This window comes from Mus caroli, chromosome 4 (genome assembly GCF_900094665.2).
Source record: "Mus caroli chromosome 4, CAROLI_EIJ_v1.1, whole genome shotgun sequence".
Classification (NCBI taxonomy): domain Eukaryota; kingdom Metazoa; phylum Chordata; class Mammalia; order Rodentia; family Muridae; genus Mus; species Mus caroli.
The window spans coordinates 58,127,808-58,136,554 of record NC_034573.1 but is presented as its reverse complement, the minus strand read 5'-3'; the positions used below and the strand labels follow the sequence as shown (position 1 = coordinate 58,136,554).

General features: G+C 39.8%; 1 protein-coding gene across 4 annotated transcripts in view; it reads left to right on the top strand.

Moving 5' to 3' along the window:
- Positions 1–8,747, top strand: part of Tnc (tenascin C) — an 88,203-nt gene that overhangs the window by 13,983 nt on the left and 65,473 nt on the right. The window contains exon 1 of one of the 4 annotated variants that reach the window (XM_029476823.1): positions 8,179–8,249. The exons of the other annotated variants lie outside the window; for them this stretch is intronic. The gene's annotated coding sequence lies outside the window, so the exon portion shown is untranslated. Of the gene's footprint in view, positions 1–8,178; positions 8,250–8,747 lie in introns of those variants that run through there. 4 annotated transcript variants of the gene reach the window in all.

Genomic DNA, 8,747 nt, shown 5'->3' with positions numbered 1-8,747 from the left:
CTAGTTGGCCATCACTGGAAAGAGAGGCCCATTGGACTTGCAAACTTTATATGCCCCAATATAGGGGAATGCCAGGGCCAAAAGAATGGGAATGGGTGAGTAGGGAAGTGGGAGGCGCTATGGGGGACTTTTGGGATAGCATTGGAAATGTAACTGAGGAAAATATGTAATAAAAATTAAAAAAATAATAATAAATGACAGAACAAGATACTTAAATGCAACTAAACATTATATTAGATAGAATTTACATAAAAATAAATATTAAATATATGTAAAAAAAAAGAAAGAGAATTATAAACATTGCTTTTGTTATGCTGCACAAAAAAAAAAAAAATGTGTTGGACCATGACCTTGGAAATGATACCAGAGCACCAGGCTCCACAGATGCTTAAGGGAACTGTCAATTTGCCCTCACACATTTAAGCTGACAGTAAAAAGGGCAAACATCCCACTTGAGCCAAAACAGGCATGCCCAGGTCAGGAAACCTAGCTGGAGAGGCAGAGACATGTAGAGTGTCATCCCAATTAGCAACTCTTTCTGGCTAGGGAACCCAGTGAGCAAAGCCAGACCCTGGCAGATTCTGGAACCCTGTCTAAGCCAAAGAGAACTTGCCAACATGTACCCAGGAGCTAATAACCACTTGCAAACAGTGCACCTTGGCTTTGGTGCTCTCCAGAGAAAAAGCACACAAAGTAGGAGAGCCAGCCAGAGCTCAGTGAGGAAGGCAGAGGTCAAATACTTGCAGAGTTACATGTGGAGACCACTTAGACAGCGGCTAGGGGTCTGGGAAGCAGAAGGTGAAGGAACTGTTTCTGCACTCCTTATCCTGTCCCTTACTGAGCAGTTCAACTTGTAAGTTGGCACTTTTTTTCAGAACTGAAGAAAGTGTTTGAGGAGCCATCCCGGTGTGGCACAATATGATTGAAATGTCCCACATGAAAGCCACAGTGCAAGCTTCAAAGGCTGCTTCTGTCTCATGACTTAGTCCTTATGCTTCCCTGTGTCCTAAGTTTAACTTCCAAACAGGGAGAGTAATATGCTCCTCACTAGCGTTTTATATTAGTAGCAAAATCGATGACAGTTCAGCAAGTTATCCAGTCAGTACAACTTGAATGTGAAAAAAAGGATACCTTCTCTGAACTGTCTCAGGCCTGTGCTTTTGATAGCAGGAAAATATGAACAGTGTTCTCTGATTGCCTAAGCTTGGATGGTGATGAAAAGGCATTTGTAATCGCCAAGAACCAAATAAATATATTGATTTGTCTCACCCTCGGTTCTAGTTGCTTGAGCTCTTCTATCCTGGGGCTTCACCCTTTTATCAAAGACAGGTCCTGGCCAGGTATAGCATCATTTCTAATGTGTAAGGACTGAAAAAAGAGAGAGGATCAAGGGTTTGTCTGGTGCCAGTACTTGCCACCCCTTGTGTGCCATCAAACCCAACCTGTGATGTACTTCAAACACAAAAGAATCAAGTAAGTTTGGGAAACACGCTATAAACGATCTTCTTGGAGGTTTCCACAAACACATAAAAGACCCTGGAAAATCCTGAAGTAAAGTAAGATACGTAATTTGTTTGGCTTAAAATAACATTGGCTTTAAAAATAGCCTTCTCCAAACATGATTAACTAGGAAATAACTTTTTGCTCAGCATTAATACCTCTCAACATGCCACAGACTGCACATTAGGAAATAGCTTCCTGCATTTGTATGGCTACATTAAGCCTAATTCTGAGCTTAGGCTTATCTTTATCTCTATTTTCTGGCTCTTGTGTAACTTCATAACTTCATGTTTTACACTGTTAATAGGTTTGGGGGGGAGGAGTGGCAAACTCAAGCTTATTTTGAAGTTAATCCTTTGAACTTAGTCATGCAAACCAGCCTTTGGCATCACTAAATTGCTGGAGGAAAACTGAGGGTTAATAATGCTGCCTCTAACTGATGAGTCAGACCACCAGAATTAAACTCTCCTCTCCTCTTCTAGCTATGTGACCCCAGTTTCCCCATCCTCAGGGAGAGGAAAATAAAGGAAGAAATGTCAGGGATCTTCGAGAAGAAGCAATGAAATAATCCATCTAAGGCACAGACAGTACAGATGTTTTCAATCAGGACTGGTTATTATTGTAGCTTTTAGGTGATCCCTTTTTGAGAAAGGAAAAGTAGACACCACGTGTCTGCATGCCTTTTCTAGGCACACTAGTTAATTACTGGAGTGGACTCAGTTTTCCATAGTGTCTGGTTTCTTGCTACCAATCTTAGAGATCCATTTTTATTTCAGAGGTCAGCTCCTATCAAAGTGTATCAAGGCTGGCTGATCTTCATGCCTCCTGGGTTTGGTAATTGCCAGTGTCTCTATCTGGCTGCATCTAAGAGCAAAGCTCAGGCCAGCAGAATTCCACTCATTTGAATACCAAGACTGTTATTTCAGAAAAGGTTTCCGAATACTCTAGTCCCCAAATGCCAAATATTTAGCGCATGCATTCACAGTGTCCTGCTCCTGTGTTGCTCTTTATCTATAACCTGTCCCTCCTGAATAAATAGCTCTAATTCTTGAACCTTGGCTCAATCATTTGAGACCTAGGAAAGAGCCAACTGCATTTCTTAAAATTCTGATGGAAATTCAAAATAGAGGAGGCTATTGTTCCAGGAGAAATAAATTCAAATTTGTTTTTGAAATGATTTTCAAGAATTTCATAGGAATCTATAGTGTTGCCATTTGGTCAAACCCACTTTTTATTTTTCTTTTATGTCTAGGCAAGGAGCAGAAGAGGGAAAACTACTGCTCTGCAGAAATTTTATTTCAAAAATTGAAACCAGACCATCAGGAGGTAGCTTGTGGTCTGAATGTATCAATGGGTCTAGTCATTTTTCATCAGAGCTGCTCTTAGGTATACTAAACCACAAATATGAATCTCATTATTGTGTCTAGATGGAAATTTTTTATGGATTAAAATTTGGGGACTTAATTTGGTTAGTAATGAAACTTCTGTTCAAGAAGAGGGAGGAGGGGAGCCACAAAATGCCATTCATCAAAATACCTGAAAGGAAAAACATCAATATAATATCTGGATCCCTTTGTATTTAATATTAGCCATTTTGCTTGTGTTTAAGTGGAAGGCTAAATTTGGTTTGACAGAACTATTGCCAAATTGCAACAGGTCATTACAACCAAGAACATTCTAAAACTGTGGTTGATTGTATTTCAGGTACAGTTTTTAGTGTTGGGTATACACAGCTCGATGCCACATATAACTTGCCTTCCACACATAACATGAAACCCAAATCCTGATATAGTCTATAGTCTACCTATGCATAACTAAATCAACCTCTCATAAGTATAAAATAGAACTGAAACATTTCTAGACATCAAAAGACAATTCAAAAGACAGAACGGAAGATAACTAACTTCCAATAATGGATGGTATTTTAGTTTCACTGGGAGGACAGATTAAGCCTGTCCATTCAAGTGGGGCAAGTGGGCTTTCAAGACACCAGTAATAAGTCAGATTCTGCAGCATCTCAGAGGTACCCAACAGCTTGCTTCACTCCACAGGGGCACCATCAGGTTCTGATCAAACAGAACTGATAGACTCCCCTTCAGTCTGCTGTTTGAAGGTCAGATAGGCAGAGCAGCAACTGCTCTCAAATACTAACTCCTTTCATTGACTTCCAGTGCAAAAGGCAGTGAACGATGATGGACTCAGAGGGACTTGGGTTCACATCCTTACTCCTTATTGACACTCCAATTTGCACATATGACATAATAATTATATGCCTCAGTTTCTTTATCTTCAAAATGAAGATAAAAACTTTATCTTGCAACTTGGAAAGAGTTTGAAATCATGTGTTTAAAATGCTTAGCACAAGCTCTGGAAAAATACAAGCAATGAATCACTCAGTATCTTTTTTACTTCTATTATCATTGTTGGTATCCTTCTCCTTGAACTCTCAAGAACTCTTCAACCAGTATTTGGCTGCCCTGGGCCTTTCCTCCTTCAGTAATACCTCGGTGAGCTCCTTAGCCAAGAGTCCCACTTCCATTCCTTAACTCTTTCACGGAGGCTGGCACTGGTTCTACCCTTGTGCATGCATAATCTCCACATGCATTGCCATAATGACCTCTGGGAAAAGGACACAGCTCTTCACTCAGTTGCTCCTCCCCAGTGTCCTTCACACTGTGAAGCCCACAGTGAGTAAGAAGCAATTATCTCTGGAAAGAATTTCAGCATGGCCTTCCCCTTTCTGTTGGGCTAGAACCATGTAACGTGTTCTAGTTTGTAGTGGCACTTGAGAGTAGGTTGAAAAACAGTTATGTTTTAGACTGTCTAGGAGGTAGTTTTAAGTTTTATTACTATAGAGTTCACATTTGTTTTGGCTACTGTTGTATCACTCATGCTTAACTAGAGGCTTGACACATGGTAGGTATTTAATAAGGATGGATGGATGGATGGATGGATGGATGGATGGATAAATGAATGGAGGATGGATGGAGGCCAAGTAGATGGGTGGATGGATGGATGGATGGATGAAAGGATGGATGGATAAATGGATGGAGGATTGATGTAGGCCAGGTAGATGGATGGATGGATGCATGGATGGATGGATGGATGGATAAATGGATGGAGGTCAGGTAGATAAATGGATGGAGGTCAGGTAGATGAATGGATGGATTGATGGATGGATGGATGGAACAAAGACATACAGAATCAAGAATTCTAGAAAGCTCTTAGCACAAGAGTCCTCTCAGTTCCTTTCTGTTACACTTCTCTCTGGAGACCATTACAATGGACTCAAGTTAAGCATTAATGGAAACTTTTCATATGTACTTCCTTCTATTGTTTTTATTTTATTTTTGAGATTATAATATAACTATGACACTTCTTCCTTCCCCTTCTTTTCTCCAAGCCTTCCCACATACCCCACCTCCCTGCTATCCTTCAAATCCATCAAATTCTTTTTTCACTAATTGCTATTGCAAGCATAAATGTATGTGAATATATATATATATATATATGTATATATATATATATATATATATATATATATATACATATATATATATTCCTAAATATAACATGTTCAGTACTTACCATTATAAACTTACATGTATGTTTCAGGGCTGACATTTTAGCACTGAACAACCATTTCTCTGGAGAGGACCACCTCTTTCATTGCTAGTGCATTGCTTGATTACCTAGAGTTCTTTGTGTAGGGTTTAGGCCTCGTGGGCTTTCAATATTAGCTTTCTCACATCTGTTGTTGGCATCCTTAGTTAGCTCAGATTTGGTTAGCCATTGTTGGTGAGACTTTGTGAGGATAGCTGTGGATATTACTAGGAAACACAGATTTATATGAGACTCTTCAATTCTCTGATTCTTACACTCTTTAATCCTATCTTCTACAACATTCCCTGAAACTTACGTGTGGGAGTATTTTGCAAATATATCCATTAGGACTGAGCTCCATAACTCTACATCTTGATTGGTTATGGTTTTCTGTAGTGGTCTCCATCTGTTGCAAAGAGACATTTTCTTGGCCTTATTTTTATTATTTTTTTCTAGCTTTACTGAGGTAGAATTTAAAAGCATTGGTGTATAATGTGATTCTTAGTAGACAGACAGATAGAAATGTTACCAGTTTCAAGATCATAACTAACATATCTACCACCACACATAGTTACTTTGTTTGTATAAGATGAGACTAACAAATATCTACAGTCTTAGTAAATTCCAAATATACAATGTAATATTATAGATCCATTTTACCATAATGGTTCCCATAAATAAATATATGTTATGATGAATGTATATGTCTATTTGGGGTAATCTATGCAGCATAAGCTTACAGTAGGACTTTCTCAGAACTGTGTCATTATTTGTCTGCATGTACAAAGTATGTGGGTACCACTAATTTACCACTTCTGGACTCAGTGATCCTCTCCTGTTGGTTGTATTCCCTGTTCAGTTATGATTTTGATTTTATAATCTGATTTCTGACTGCATATGGAAAGCACTGCAAGGCTGGGCCAAGTGTTTTCCATTAAGAGAACAGTTTTGAAAGACTAAACCACAGACAGTCTGTTCTGAAGAAATCGCTGGCCGGGTATCATGGACAACCATCCCAGTAGCAGTTCCCGGCCTCAGAGAAGTCTTGGCCAAAGTTCTGACCTCCCAGAAAAGAGCTCCACCCAACTCATTCACTCCCTTGTTCCTGCTACTGAATTAGACGGAGGCTAAGGGAATCCTGGGTCTGCAGCCACAGCCTTTTTGATCTCCTAAGGATTTCAGAATGCCCTGATATCAGACTAACTGAAACACTGAGGACTGTAGGCTCCCACAGAGAAAGCCACAGTGGGAACTAGAAAGATGGTTCAGTAGGTGACGGTGCTTACAGAGCAAGCCTGATGACCCAAGTTCAGATCCCTAGGATCCATGTAAATAAGCAGATGGAATCACAACAGTGTGTAATCCCGACATTCCTACAGCAGGAAGAGAATCAGGGACAGAATCACCTAGAAGTTCATGGACCTGCTAGTAAACTGGGCTCAGTGCGACAGAGAAGCAAAAGAGACCTTGCTTCCAACAAGGTGGAAGGTGACAATGGGCTCCCAGAAGCTGGCCTCTGCCCACTACCTGTGTACACATGCATGCACACAGACCCACGTGCACAATTAAATAAGGAAGGAGGGGGAAGAGAAAGAGGAGGAAAGAGAAAGAAACAATGAGCTTAAGGGAAAATGAATACATTTGGAGAAAAGGAAGGACTTCTCGATAGTACATTAAGAATTTATTTTTGGTCACAAAGTAGCCTTCTGCTAACCGCCTTCTCCAAACAAGACAAAGCAATCATGCCTACTAGACTTAAAGTCTATCTTCTTTTAAGTGTTAGCTAAGAAAGTGTTTTGCATAAATTATCTCATTTCTTCTCACATGCAGCTGGTATTGATGTTGTCATTATACAGATGTTAACACAGAGACCTAGACAAGCAATATTTTATATCCACTGCCATAGCAACAAGGTGGAATTATGTGGAATTGCTGCCACCCTAAAGACAATTTGCAACTCGCTGTGGTTCATACTAATAAGAAGAACAGAGTCAAGCATATTTGTCTGCCTCTACAGCAGGTGGTCCCAAACATCACATAGTCTCTTCTAGGACATTTATTCACTTTAGCAATTATGATTCCTCCCAGTAAATATCTGTTTCTATGACTGCCTCCTTGACTGACCTGTGACCTCAGTACAAACACAGAGCTGCCCATCACTGGTCTCTGAAACTCTCTACTAGCCTAAGTCTATCCCAAGACCTATAACACATCATTCAACTCATCTCTAATGGAAAAAAAAAGAACAAATTGTTTTAAAGTGACAAGTCTCTGAGGCAATCCGCAGTCCCATTGATATGTTACTGGACACCAATTAAGGGCCTATGATCCTATCTCAAATAGATAATGACTTGCCGGTACTAAAATTCAGACCCTCATGGCTCAGGAGGGTCTTTGGCTTGTCAGTTTAAGTTTTCTCTCTATATTTTTTCACCCAGAGTGTCCTGGATTCACTCAACTGAGGGGATCAGATGTCCTTGGAAAACAAATCTACACTTAAGGCTATTTCCTGGCTCCTGGCTCTTCCTGACACATTCCAAGAAGGAATTTATGGATGTTGGGAGGGACAAGGAGTGAGGAATTTGTAGACCATTTTAGAAGCCTGTGTTAGCAGCCCCATGCTTGACTGACCTAGCACAATAAAATTTTCTCCTCTGTTAGCCAGAAGAAAAATTTGCCGTAATGCCTTAGAGTTGCCAAAATGATGTGGAAACAAGTTCATCCGCATTTGAAAAAGTAGAATCATTGTTGTCTATCCAAGTCCAGGATATTCCATGTATGTACCTAAGTCAAAAAGATAAACACATTCCATGAGCTACTAATCACAATGTCATAAGTAACTAACACAGAGTGTGTCTCCAACCACATAAGGCTGTCCAGATAAAGTTGATACTTGTCTAAAACTGAAATCACGTATTGCTTATTCTCCAGTTATGACCAGGGAAAATATTCAAAGAATAACTCCTTTATCTCATAATGAAGAGATGACTAAAGATAATCTTTAGTATATCTCATGCTTCTTATAGGTGCTGAAGTGTCCAAACTTGTCACCAACCTAGTCATCCATAAAGAGCATCTACAGCAGCACTTGTTCTTTTGGGTACATGAAGACAACCCCACATCTCCTTCTCTGGGATTGATATATGGTAATACTGATACACTCCATGTTGGCTTCCTCAGCTGTGAATGAAGGAGCACAAGTCACCAGCTTACTATAATACATTCTCTGGGATCACACTTCATTTCTAGTAACTTCCCATAAATATAAGAGTCCAGGGCACTGGAGAAATGAATCTATGGTTAAGAGCATCTGCTGCACTGCCAGAGGACCTGGGTGTGATTCCTAGCACCTACATGGTAGCTCACATCCATCTATAACTTGAGTTCTAGATTAGGGGTTATTATTCACTATTATGGCCTCCACAGGCAGCAGGCATGCATGTGGTACATAGATATACACACAGGCAGCAGGCATGCATATGATATCCATACAGATATACATGTAGGCAAAAACATTCACACACAATATATGTTTTTTTCAATGATAATCATTTATCTGTACTTTTTATCATCTTTGGAAATTAACTTGTTCATCCTGAAATTATAAAAGCACAAGCTATCTGAACTTGACTCCCCATGTCTAA